Source organism: Pongo pygmaeus, chromosome 1 (genome assembly GCF_028885625.2).
Source record: "Pongo pygmaeus isolate AG05252 chromosome 1, NHGRI_mPonPyg2-v2.0_pri, whole genome shotgun sequence".
Lineage (NCBI taxonomy): Eukaryota > Metazoa > Chordata > Mammalia > Primates > Hominidae > Pongo > Pongo pygmaeus.
Window position 1 is genome coordinate 38203502 of NC_072373.2, and position 14097 is coordinate 38217598.

General features: G+C 41.5%; 1 pseudogene; it reads right to left on the reverse strand.

Annotated features, from left to right (window-relative positions):
• Nucleotides 1–887: 887 nt before the first annotated feature.
• Nucleotides 888–1731, reverse strand: LOC129008268 (PRELI domain-containing protein 1, mitochondrial-like; annotated as a pseudogene).
• Between the last annotated feature and the right edge of the window lie 12366 nt (nt 1732–14097).

Consider the following 14097-nt stretch of genomic DNA (forward strand, 5'->3'; position numbering starts at 1 on the left):
AGTAACATTTAATATAATAATTAATATGATTTGATTTAGGTCTGCTTTTTTTTGTTTGTTTATTTTCTGTTAGTATAGGACCTACTTCATTTGTATAGGTCCATTTAACACTCTACTTGTCATTTTGTGCTATAGTTATCATATGTAACGCATCTACATACATTATAAACTTCAAAAAATAATGCTATAAATGCTATAACTTAAACATCTATATGTATTCCAAATAAATTAAGAGGAAAAATTGTAATGTGTTCAGATATTTACAATTCCTGATGATTTAAAATCATTCCTAGGCTGGGCACAGTGGTTTATGCCTATAATCTCAGCACTTTGGGAGGTCAAGGTGGGTGGGTCACTTGAGCCCAGGAGTTTGAGATACCCTGGGCAACATGGCGAAATCTTGTCTCTACTAAAAATACGAATAAATTTCCCCAGGTGTGGTGGCATGCTCCTGTGGTCCCAGCTACTTGGAGGCTGAGGTGGGAGGATTGCTTGAGCCTGGGAGGTAGAGGTTGCAGTGAGCCACAATCATCCCACTATACTCCAGCCTGGGTGACACAGCCAGACCTTGTCGCTAAATAAATTAATAAATAAATTCATTCCTAAAGATGCAAGTTTTCCTTTGGTGTCATTTCTGCCAATCTGATGAACTCCCTCTAGCATTTCTTTTTTTTTTGAGGGGTGGTGCTAACTGAATTCAACAAGTATTTATTGAGTGTCTATTATGTGCTAGATACTGAGACACATCAGAGAACAAAACCAAAAGCCCTGCCCTCATCGGGCTTACAGTCTAGCACTTACCGCCAGTTAACCTGCAGGCTACCTGGAACCCCAGGCAAGTCACCGCACCTCTGTGCCTTGGTCCTCAGCTGCCCAATGGGAGATCAAGCAGACCTGGCTCAGACATGAATCATGTGCTTGGTGTACTGCAGATGCCAAACTGCATCCCCACAACCCACCACCCAGACAGTAGATAGGGCTGGAAGTTGATTTTTAATGATAAAGTACAATGGAGGGAGGGCAGAGGGGCTAAGCCTAGCTGTCTGGGGTGCTGTGGTGGTGGTGGGCTGGCTACACAAACTGTTGTTGCTGCTGCTGCTTCTTGGTGGCCGCCTTGCTGGCGAGGTCCTTGGCCTTCTCTGTACCTGCCAGTGCTGTCTCCTTTGCCTTCTCTTTGGCTTCCTTGGCTGTCTCAACAAGTGTTTTGGAAGGGGCCTCGCCTTGCAGCTTCGCCAAGATATATTCAAAACCCTTCATAGTCTTGGTCACATTGCTTTTGAACCAGGCAAGACCAAATTCCTGGACAGCTCTGGAGACACCAAATAAGCCAGAGGAGACCCAGGCTTCCCGGCGGATTTCGGTCCAGCCACTGTTGTCAGAGTTCACACAGTAAACACATCGTTCCTCCACCACCATCAGCCGGGCGTGGTTGATGTTCCAGGTGAAGGTAGTCATGGTCTGATTCTGTGGGTCCACAATAGAGTCCTCCAGGATGTACACCGAGTAATCAACATTGGCAGCAAACAGTCACTCGGCCCAGCTGGGCATCCCGTTGGTCTCGGTCAGGAGTCGCCCAGACAGCAGTTTCTGGTCAGGGGTTACCTCCCGGTGTACTATGTCTTCCGTCAAGACATGTTTGCTATAGGGATTCGGGTACCACTGCCAGAAGGCGGCGAACACTTGGTCCCAGGAACTCGGGAACACGCTCTGGCCCAGGAAAGACTTCACCATGGTCCCGGCCCGAGCAGGCTCAGCACCCGCACAGCATCAGGGGTGCGGAGCCTGGGAGGCACGCGGGGTCCGCGCTGGGCCGGGGCTCGGCGCACACCCGCCGCCAGGCTCGTAGCTCAGTCACCACCGCACCGCGCCCAAGCAGCTGCCGCCGCCGCCGCCGCCGCCGCCATGAGTTGTCCGGCCCAGCATTCCTTGTAATGCACGTCTGGTGGTAATGAAGTCTCTTAGTTTTCCTTTATTTAAACACTTATTTAGTTTTTTTGTTGTTTGTTTTCATTTTCATAGGATATTTTGGCTGGTTATAGAATGTGAAATGACAGTTTAATTCTTCAAGCACTTGAAAAATATTCACTGCCTCCTGGCCCCCACAGCTTCTGATAAAAAGTCCAATGCCATTGAATAATGTTCCCCCTGGAATGTAATATATTGCTTTTTTTCCTGGCTACTTTCACAGTTTCCTGTTAATTTTTGGTTTTCAGCAGTGTATTGGTTATTTATTGCTGTGTAACAAATTGTTCCAAAACTTAGCTGGTAAAACAATAGATACTTATTATCTCATAATTTCTGTGGATTGGGAATCTGGGTGTAGCTTTCTTGATCTTCTGCTTTGGCTTCGAGTCTCCTCACAAGGCTATGGTCTTCTCAGGCTTGACTGTGAAGAATTTTCACAGAGTTCATTCACGTGGTGGTTGCCAGCATTCCGTTCCTTGTGGCTGTTGGCCAGAGACATGTCAGTTTTTCATGAGCTATTGGTCAGAGACTTTCCTTAGTTCCTTGACACATGGTCCCCTCCATACATCATCTCACAACATGGCAGTTTGCTTCATGTACACACACACACACACACACACGCACAGACACAGAGAGAGGGCGCTCTACCATAAGGGAAGTCACAATTTTTGTAACCTAATCATGGAAGTGACATCCCATTAGTTTTGTTGTATTCTATTCATTAAAAGCAAGTCACTAGGTTCAGCTCATACTTGAGGGAAGGGGATTATACAAAGGTATGAGCACCAGGAGGTTGAGGTCAGTGGGGGCCATGTCAAAACTGTCTATCACAAGCAGTCTGACTAGGATATGTCTAGATGTGGTTTTCCTTGTATTTATCCTGATTAGGGTTTCTTGAATCTATCCATTTGTCTTTCACCAAATTTGGGGAGTTTTGTTGCTATCATTTGTTCCTACATTTCTTTTCTACTGCATTTTCTCTCTTCTTTCTTTTTGGGGCTCCAGTTGCCCCTATATCAACCCCTTTGATATTGTCCTTCAGCTTCCTCAGGCTCTGTTAGTTTTTTAAAAAAAATGTTTCATTTGTTTTTCAGATTGGATAATTTTTATTGTTCTATTAACTGACTTTCCTCTCTTGTGTTTGTTCTGCTATAAAGTTCATCCAGTGAGTTTTTAATTTCAGATGTTACATTTTTTCAGTTCTACACTTTCCATTTAAAATATACAGTTATGTTGTAACCATTATTACTCATTTCTTCAGATCTTATAGTATAACGGTAGCCTTAAAAAATGGAAGTGATTAGGCCTCTCAATACCTCCGAAAAGACTGATACTTAGCAGGTGTTCACAAATGTTTGTTGACTTCAATTTAATTGTAATAAAGTGAAAGAAACATCAAGCCATAGAAAGCCAAGGAAGGAAGCAAGGAACATCAGGTATCTTTACTGACTTGTTTTGAGAAATCAGGCACATTGATAAATTTGATTAGTGGAATACCAAAAAAAATTACATATTTTCATTCACAGACAAGGAAGATTTCTTTTTTTACTTTTCTTTTTTCTTTTTTTTTTTTTAGACAGAGTATCTCTCTGCTGTCCAGGCTATAGTGCAGTGGCATGATCTCGGCTCATTGCAACCTCTGCCTCCCAGGTTCAAGCGATTCTCCTGCCTCAGCCTCCCGAGTAGCTGGGATTACAGATGCCCACCATCACGCCCAGCTAATTTTTATATTTTTAGTAGAGATGGGGTTTTGCCATGTTGGCCAGGCTGGTCTTGAACTCCTGGCCTCAAGTGATCCACATGACTTGGCCTCCCAAAGTGTTGGGATTACAGGCGTGAGCCACCACACTGGCCCGGAAGATTTTATTTTATTTTGTTTTATTTTATTTTATTTATTTATTTAGAGACCGAGTCTCACTTTGTCGTCCAGGCAGGAGTGCAGTGGTGCAATCTGGGCTCACTGCAACCTCCACCTCCCCGGTTCAAGTGATTCTCCTGCCTCAGCCTCCCAAGTAGCTGGGATTACAGATGTGCATTGCCACGCCTGGCTATTTTTTGTGTTTTTAGTAGAGACAGGGTTTCACTATGTTGGCCAGGCTGGTCTCAAACTCCTGACCTCAGGTGATCCACCTGCCTTGGCCTCCCAAAGTGCGGGGATTATAGGCGTAAGCCACCTCACCTAACCACAGACAAGGAAGGTTTTAAATCTGTGTGGCAGACAGACTGTAAGGTAGCCCTTATGATTTCTGCCTTCTAGGGTTCATGCCTTTGTGTAATCCCCTTCCCATAAACATAGACAGAACTTGTGACTTACTTTTAACCAATAGAATATGACAAAGGTGACGCGGTGTTGCTTCTGTGATTATGTTATGTAAGTCTCTGTCTTGCTAACAGACTCACTTTACAGACTCTCCTTGCTGGCTTGATGAAGTAAATGGCAATATTGGGGAAACCTATATGATAAGGTCATGCAGATGACCTCCAGCCTCCAGCCAGCAAGAAGCTGGGCCCTCAGCCTTACAACTGCAAAGAAATGAATTCTGCCAACCATTTGAATGAGTTTGGAAGTAGATTTTCCCCTAGTTGAGCATCCAGATGAGAACACAGCCCAACTAACACCTTGATTGCAGCCTCGAGGAGGACCTAGCTAAGCCCTTCCTGGACTCCAGACTTACAGAAACTGTGAAATAATAAATGTGTGTTGTTTTAAGCCCCTAAATTTGTGTAATTTTTATGCAGAGATAGAAAACTAATGTAATCTGCATAGTTACAGACTTTTGCTACCTCTTATTTTGTTGAGAGCAATTTTTCAAACTGATTTTTATGCCTGATATACAACTTGAACTTTAGGAAATGAAATATTCTGAGATCAGCAGTTTTATAGTATAATTGTAGGGACAACAGGACTCTGGGGAAACCCACAAGAAAAGCATTTTTTAACAAGATCTCATGCCAGCAATTTCACTCTTGGGAATCTGTTCGTAGAAATAAAAGCCCATTCAGTAAGTGAGGATAAATATGTAAGTGTTTTTTAAATTGCATTGTAGTGGCAAAAGAACTGGAAACAAATTTTTCATAGCTATTGCCAAATTGCTATCCAAAAAGGCTGTTAAAATGTCCATTTCCACCAGCAATGTATAAGTACCCTTTTCCTTATCTCCCTGTAATGGAAAACTCCTATTCATCTATATTAGTTTCCTAGGGCTGCCATAATAAAGTGCCATAGACTAGATGGCTTGAACAACAAAAATCTATTGTCTCACAATTCTGGAGGCTTGAAGTCTGAGATCAAGGTGTCAGCAGGTTGGTTTCTTTCTTTCCTTTTTTTTTTTTTTTTTTTTGAGACCAAGTTCTGCTCTTTTTGCCCAGGCTGGAGTGCAATGGTGTGACCTCGGGTCACCGCAACCTTTGCCTCCCGGGTTCAAGCGATTCTCCTGCCTCAGCCTCCTGAGTAGCTGAGATTATAGGCATATGCCACCATGCCTGGTTAATTTTGTATTTTTAGTAGAGATGGGGTTTCTCCATGTTGGTCAGGCTGGTCTCGAACTCCCGACCTCAGGTGATCCACCCACCTTGGCCTCCCAAAATGCTGAGATTACAGGTGTGAGCCACCGTGCCTGGCCAGGGTTGTTTTTTCTGAGGCCTCTCTTCTTGGCTCATAGGTCGCCGTCTTCTCCTTGGGTCTTCACATGGTCTTCTCTGTGTGTGTTTGTGTCCAGATTTCGTCCTCCTACAAGGACACCAGTTTTATTAGTTTAGGGCCCACCCAAATGAACTCATTTTAATTTCATTACCTCTTTAAAGACCCTATCCCCAAAAACAGTCACGTTCAGAGCTAACGAAGGTTGGAACCTCAACTTATGTACTTTTGAGGAACACAATTTAGCCTATAACACCATCCTTATGGCTCAGTTTAAGTATCAGTCCCTCAGGGAAGCCTTTTCTCACCCTGAGAGAGGTCTACATCCCTCTGTCATATGTATGTATGTATATATGTATGTGTGTATACATATGCATGTGTATCATATATAGATACATATATGCATGTATATATGTATACGTATCTGACCATACTTCTGTCTCATGACATCGTAATTATAATATTATTCTGTTTTCATAAAACAAACAAGGATGACCTTCCTTCATGTAGATATTTCTATGTTTGTGTATAGCTATATGGATAAAGGTATGGAAAGATATAATCTAGATTGGTAACATTGGCTACATGGGGATTGGAGGGGAGGTTATGGTAAGGAGGATGGGAAAGATGTAGCGAGCAAACAAAAATCAACCACAAAAACTTACAAAAATATGGTATCATGCATCCATGTATGCATGGATAATATAATGCAATTTATTATTTTAAAAAAGCTTTTCGGCTGGGCATGGTGGCTCACGCCTGTAATCCCAGCACTTTGGGAGGCCGAGGCAGATGGATAACCTGAGGTTAGGAGTTTGAGACCAGCCTGGCCAATATGGCGAAACCCCCTCTCTACTAAAAATACCAAAAATTAGCCAGGTGTAGTGGTGCGTGTCTGTAATCCCAGCTACTTGGGAGGCTGAGGCAGGAGAATCGCTTGAACTGGGGAGGCGGAGGCTGCAGTGAGCTGAGATCATGCCCCTGTACTCCAGCCTGGGTGACAGAGTGACACCCGTCTCAAAAAAAAAAAAAAAAGGTTTTTCATTGCCTAGCTATTATGTCACAAAGATTTGCAAACTCTCAGTGCCATAGAGCAACATATATTTGTTTAGCTTCCACATCAGTGGAAGTTGGGCTGGGCCTGCAGGGAAGGCTTCGCTGGATGTGGCTCTCATCCTCTTCCTGGTATTAGCAGGCTGTCTTGTGGGCTCTTCTCATGGAATGGCAGAAACTCAAGATGTCAAGTGAGGGACATCTATGAAACTAGCACATTGTCAACTTCTTCCTTCATTGGCCAAAGCAAGTGACAAAGTCAAGGGATAGGGAAGTACATTCTATTCATGGATGTGGGGGTAGGGGAGGGGGTTAATATTTCTGATCAATAATCTAATCTACAACCGTTACAGTTACATAAATATATATATTTAGGCCAGGCACGGTGGCTCACGCCTGTAATCTCAGCAATTTGAGAGGCCGAGGAGGGCAGATCACTTGAGTCCAGGAGTTCGAGACCAGCCTGGCCAACATGGTGAAACCCCATCTCTACTAAAAATGTAAAAATTAGCCAGTTGTGGTGGTGGGCACCTGTAATCCCAGCTACTCAGGAGGCTGAAACAGGAGAATTGCTTGAACCCGGAAGGCGGAGGTTGCAGTGAGCTGAGATCGTGCCACTGCACTCCAGCCTAGGTGACAGACAGAGACTCCGTTAAAAAAATATATATATATATACATATTTACAGCTATACATTTATACATATGCATAAAGATTTTTATGAAATAATGGGTCCCAAATGAATTAGAGTTATCTAAACATGGTAGAGTTTGAAATCATTTATATCTTTTGTTTCCTTTATGTGTTGTTTATTTTATTTTTTGCCCTGCATACACTGTTTGTATAATCTAACAAATAACAATACAGATTTTATTGGGGAACAAGTGTAATTTTTTCAGATGAAGGGGATGGTGGCGAGGGGAAGGGCAACTAAGCAGAGAAAGCCCTCCAGAGTCAGGCTGGCTTTGTGCACAGCCATGAATCCATGAATAACTCCAGGAAAACTTTTCTGACTTTGCCAACATTATTTTGGACATTATGCAAAACCACTGAGTTATGCAGATATTCATCTATAATGTGATATATTATCATTGTAATTTAATAATTTTTTTATTCTACATAAGAATAAATGAGAAAATAGTAGATCCCCAAAACCTAGCTGCCCACTGATCACCCAGGGAGTTTTTTTTTGTTGTTGTTGTTTTGTTCTGAGACAGAGTTTCGCTCTTTCACCCAGGCTGGAGTGCAGTGGGGCGATTGCTGCTCACTGCAGCCTCTGACTCCCGGGCTCAAGCCATCCTCCCGCCTCTGCCTCCTGAGTAGCTGGGACTACAGGTGTGTGCCACAACGCCCAGCTAATTTTTGTAGTTTTTGTAGAGACAGGTTTTCACCATGTTATTCAGGCTGGTCTTGAACTCCTGGGCTCAAACAGTCTACCTGCCTCAGCCTCCCAAAGTGCTGCGATTACAGACATGAGCCACACCCTGCCTGGCCCCAGGGAGCTTTTAAAATGGTATAAATATCAGAGCTCTATTTGCTGACTGAAGTAGATGAGGTGACACTTAGAAATCAGCATTTTCACAAACTTCCAGATAATTTTTATAATTACTCAGGTTTGGAAATCACTGGATCAAGCCAGTTTTGAAGAGTTTTTCCAGCCTTCCCTCTCCCATACCAACAGATTTCTCACAAAATGAAAATAATTGAATTGTGTGATTGTCTATGGGCCTCTCAGCTGTCCTAAAGGATTCATACCAGCTGTTTACTTTGCCCATGATCACCATTGTAAACAACAAAGGACTGCCATGCACTCCGTGTTGCTTGACTGTGTGGGCTCAGATCCTATAAGTAGCTATGAATCATGTGGGCCTGATCCTTGGGGTAACCTATTTATATACTTCTTGGGGAGACAGACTTACTTTGTAAGGGAAATTTAACAGTTCATAGAAATTCTGACCTCTGCACAGAAGCTTTTCTAATAGAGTTGAAAAATCTTCATATAACAAAAAACACTCTTCTCTAACTTAAAAATGCAACTTTTCTCTCATTTACCCAGGTATTGGCTCAATGAACCTGGAGGCACATGCTCTAGATACAAGTATTGAATAACTTCCTGAGTTTAATTTAAAAATACGGCTGGGTGCAGTGGCTCAGGCCTGTAATCCCAGCACTTTGGGAGGCCGAGGTGGGAGGATCGCAAAGTCAGGAGTTTGAGACCAGACTGACCAACATGGTAAAACTCGTCTCTTAAAAATACAAAAAAATTAGCCGGGCGTGGTGGCGTGTGCCTGTAATCCCAGCTACTCGGGAGGCTGAGGCAGGAGAATCGCTTGAACCTGGGAGGCGGAGGTTGCAGTGAGCTGAGATCATGCCACTGCACTCCAGAGCGAGACTCTGTCTCGAAAAAAAAAAAAGAAGCTATTTGGTTCCTTTTATACATCATAGTTAATAGGCAGGCTTTGAGCCTGCTTTATCCTTTAAGTGAGCATGTGGTCAGACCCCTTAAAACAAGATGTAAGATATAAGCCTTTTATCCACACTCTGGCTAGGGAGACAGAAAAAAACTGATGTCTAGAATTTGGAGTGTTAGGGTAAATGGAAAAGGTTTCAAACAGTTGGGCAGGTGAGAAGGGAACTCTGTAGAGAGAAAGCGGAGGCAAACTGAGGAGGCTGTTGGTTCCCTGACAAGCTTGTCAACTTTGTTTCAACATGGAGAGCAAAATCAGATTAATAGACAGTTAACCATCTGGGCCAGTTGTCAAATTTTCTCTGTATTACAGCTCAAGAAGTTTGAAATTTACAGAGATCCAAAGTAAAGTAATTTTCTCCTCATATTTCACATGGGTAAAATGTACTGTGAAAAATAAATGAGCCTAAACTAAAAGTACAAGAATACATGTTTTTTGTTCTCTTGTGCATTTCAAGGATTGGAAAATTCCATCTCCACCCTTTGCATCTGAAACATCTCACTTGCTCAATTTCTGATAGAATCTTATACTCTAGGCAGTAAAAGATAGACACAAAGTCCGGTCAGGTACGAGGCATCCCAATTTTAGCGAGAAGTTTGACCAATTTGTCCTTTGTGTCAATAATTAGGAGGTGCCAAGAAGAAAGTGTGGAACAAATAAAAATGTGATTAGAATTACAAATGAAAACGAAAGCCACCAAACACAGACCAGAGTGTGGTTCTGTTGAAATGTGCTGACTGTGGCCTGGGGGAATGCCATCCTACTGTGGCTAGCCTGAAGAAGTTCCGACATGGCTCTTTCTTTCCCTTGATTTTTCCACCCCTTATTCTTCCCTCATAGCATGCCATTTGTCACTGTATTAAAGGTGGTAATTTCTTTAAAAAGCAAAAACAAAACTTCCATTCCTCCTAGAGATATTCCATATATCCAAGGTAAAAACACTGCCTTCACTTTTCAAGGAACAGAGACTCCACCATGTGAGTACTACTTCACTTTAAGATGTTTTGGAGAATATTTTAATGTCCAAATGTACTCAGTAGTTTTATAAAAATAGCTACACATTCACTTCCAATTTGAAGTGGTAAAGTACTTTGAAAATCCTTTAAATTTATCTGAAGTGCAGCTAAAATGTAGTACTCAAGTTCAGCAAATGGGTGCAATTTGTTTCCAGGTTTGAATTGTTTCAATTTTGTTCGTGTGTCAGCCTAGGCTACCCCAGTTAAATCAGTCTTGGAAATAAAAGGACAAGTCCAATTAAATAAGTTTATTTTGTGCTAGCATTTGGCCGTTGCTAAGAGAAGAATCTTTTCTGTCAAGTAAAGGAAAAACAGATTGAGAAGTGCCATGTCAATGATGCTTATGGGTTAAAAAGATGCTAACACAGTTTAACACCTTAGGGTCCAAAAAGGGCGGAAGGGTACAGAATGTTCTGTCTCTCTCCTCCTATGATTATTTGAACAATATGTTAAATTGTATTCTTATTCCAACCCCAATGCAGTGACTCAGAAGGAGATAACAGAAGGAAAGGAAAGGTTCAGATGAAGAATCATTCTGGAATGTTTGACAACGTTTAAAAGCACTGGGTTAGACAGAATCATTTTTTCCGTCACTCTTCCTAAACTGAACTCTTTGATTGTATCCTGTTGCTCGAACAACGTTTGTTTTACCTTGGAAATCCAAGGGTTCATTTATTCTTTTAATGCTAGGGGCTTAACCAAAACTCTATCAAAAGTTACTGATAAATTCAGATTGTTTTCATTACTTAAGAGGACCAGTGAGATTGTTATGGACTAAATGTTTGTGTTCCCCCCTGCCCAAATTCTTATGTTGTATCCTTAACCCCCCATGTGATGGTATTTGGAGGTGGAGCTTTTGGCAGATAGTTAGATCAGGAGGGTAGTGCCCTCATTATGAGATTAGTGTCCTTATAAGAAGAGGAAGAGAGAGCAGAGCTCTTTCTCTCTCCATCGCGTGAGGACACAGCAAGAAGGCAGGCAGCTACAAGTCAGAAAGAGGAACCTCACCAGGAAGTGAATTTCCCAGCATGTTGATCTTGGACTTCCCAGCCTCCAGAACTGTGAGAAATAAACAGCTGTTGTTTAAGCCATCCAATTTATGGCATTTTGTTCTACCATATAGATGACTAATATAGACAGGTTTAAAGGAGTAGTTGTCACGGGATGCACAGAGCATCCTAAAAGTAAGTGATGGTGCACATAAAGCATAACAGAAATAGAGATAGAATGAGTACAAGTTAATCAGCAGGTCTTTTGAGAGCCAGATTTAAAAGGAATGTATGGGACTTTTATTTCCAATCATGACCAAAGTAATTGGTCTTGGATTCTCTTTCCTACCACACACAATAAGAAAACCAGACAAAATATAAGCTTTTTGGATTTTTCTTTTTGATTTTTAGCAGTTTGACTCCAATGTGCTAACTAGCTGTGGTTTTCTTTGTATTATCCTGCTTGGGGTTTGTTGAACTTATTAGATCTGTAAGTTAATATTTTCCACCAAATTTGGGAAATTTTCATTCATTACTCATCAGATATTTTGTGTGACCCTTCCTCTCTCCTCTTGTATTCTGAGACTCCATTTACCTTGTCTCACAGGTTTCTGAAATGGGTCAATCTTTATACTCTTTGTTCTTCATGTTGGATAGTTTCTTTTGATCTCTTTTTAGTTCACTGCCCCTTTCACTGTCATCTCAAATGAGATATTGAGTCCATGTAGTGAACTTTTTATTTCTATCACTTTACATTTCACTCTAGAATTTCAACTTTTTCCTTTTAGAAAGTAATTTCCACTTCTGTGTGTTGAGATTCTCTATCTGTTCATATATTGAGACAAAAATTTCCTTTAATTATTTGGACACATTTTAATTCTTTATAATAGCTGCTTTGAAATCTTTGACTTCTGTATATAGCAGCAGCACCAGGGATGGGTTTTGTCAAAAACAATTTTTACATGGGGGCGGGGGATGGTTTCGGGTTGAAACTATTCCACCTGAGATCTTTTTTTTTTTTTTGAGACAGTCTTGCTCTGTTGCCTAGGCTGGAGTGCAATGGTGTGATCTCGGCTCACTGCAACCTCCACCTCCAGATTCAAGTGATTTTCCTGCCTCAGCTTCCCGAGTAGCTGGGATTACAGGCACCTGCCACCACACTTGGCTAATTTTTGTATTTTTAGTAGAGATGGCTTTCACCATGCTGGCCAGGCTGGTCTCGAATTCCCGACCTCAGGCAATCTGCCTGCCTTGACCTCCCAAAGTAATGGGATTACAGACGTGAGCCACTGCGCCTGGCCAAGTTAGATTCTTATAAGGAGCACAACCTAGATCCCTTGCATGCACAGTTCACAATAGGGTTCGTGCTCCTATAAGAATACAATGCTGCTGCTGATCAGACAGGAGGCAGAGCTCAGGTGGTAATGCTCGCTGACTCACAGCTCACCTCCTGCTGTGCAGGGGGGTTCCTAACAGGCCATGGACTGGTACTGGTCCATGGCCCAGGAGTTGGGGACCCCTGACATACAGCATTTGGGCCCACTTGGAATCACTGTCTATTGATTTCCTTTCATCCTGAGTATGGGTCATGCTTTCTTGTTTCTTTGCGTGGTTAGTAATTTTTGGTTGAAAACTGAATATTGTAGGTGATACATTGTAGTAACACTGGACACTCTTATATTCTTCTGATGATTGTTGGCTTTTACTTTAATAGGCAATTAACTTACTTGGACTAAAACTATTATTGTCCCCTCAGTTTCTCCCATGCACTCATAATGGTTGATCAGGGATATGGAAAGATGTGTAGAGCCTACAGAGATTTTGACACTCTTGCACTTGTAGAGTTATAAATTTCCAGCTGCTCTTTCATCCCTGAAAGAACTCTGTCCTCTGTCACACTGAGTGGGTAAGGCTTCAGTTTTCTGCTTCTGGAGATAAGGAGTTTGGGGAAACATCCTAGGGCAAAACCATCACAAATTCACAATTCTGACCCATTTCCAAAGTGGATTTTCAAGTGTAAACTCACTTCTGGTTTCTGACTGCTTCTGGTCGCTTTTAAATGCCTTTAAGTAGTCGTTTTTTAAGCAATATTTTGTTCAGATTTCATAATTGTTCTCTGTGGAAGGATTTGCTTGAACTCTTCACTCCGTAAATATGGAAAACAAGAGTTTCACTCTTAATTTTGAAAGGTATTTTTGCTGCATTTAGAATGCTGTGTTGATATCCTTTTCTTGTTTATTTTTAGCATTTAAAGAGGTGTTCATTTCTTCTGGTCTCCATTTTTTCTAATGAAAATTTAACTATCTTTCTTATCATTATTCTCCTCTATGTAATGTATCTCTTTTTCTCAGGCTGCCTTAAGAATTTTGTTTATTTTGCTTTTTAGCAGTTTGACTTTGATGTACTTCGGGTGTTTGTGTGTGTTTAGTGAACCCAGGCTTGGATTAAAAAGTGCTTCGGGCTTTGTGGGTTTTTTTTTTTTTTTGATTTTGGAATATTTGCATTATACTTATCAGGTGAGCATCCAAAATCCAAAAATTTGAAATCCAAAATGCTCCAGTGAACATTTCCTTTGAAGATCATGTCAACACTTAAAAAGATGTGAATTTTTGGAGTAATATGGAGTTCAGATTTGGATGCTCAGCCTGTATATGTTTTTCACAAAATTTAGGAAGTTTTTGGCAATTATTTCTTCAAATGTATTTTCTTTTCCCTTCGTTTTCTTCTCTGTTTCTGGAATTCCAATCATACATATTAGATTGCTTAGTTTCTTATAAATTATTTAAAGCAAACATAGTAACATTACACAGTCGAATTTATTACATACATAGCAATGAAGTGTATCACAAAAACGGCACAAAATATGAAGGGATTGGCCGAGTGCGGTGGCTCATGCCTGTAATCCCAGCCCTTTGGGAGGCCAAGGCAGACAGATGACCTGAGGTTAGGAGTTCGAGACTAGCCTGGA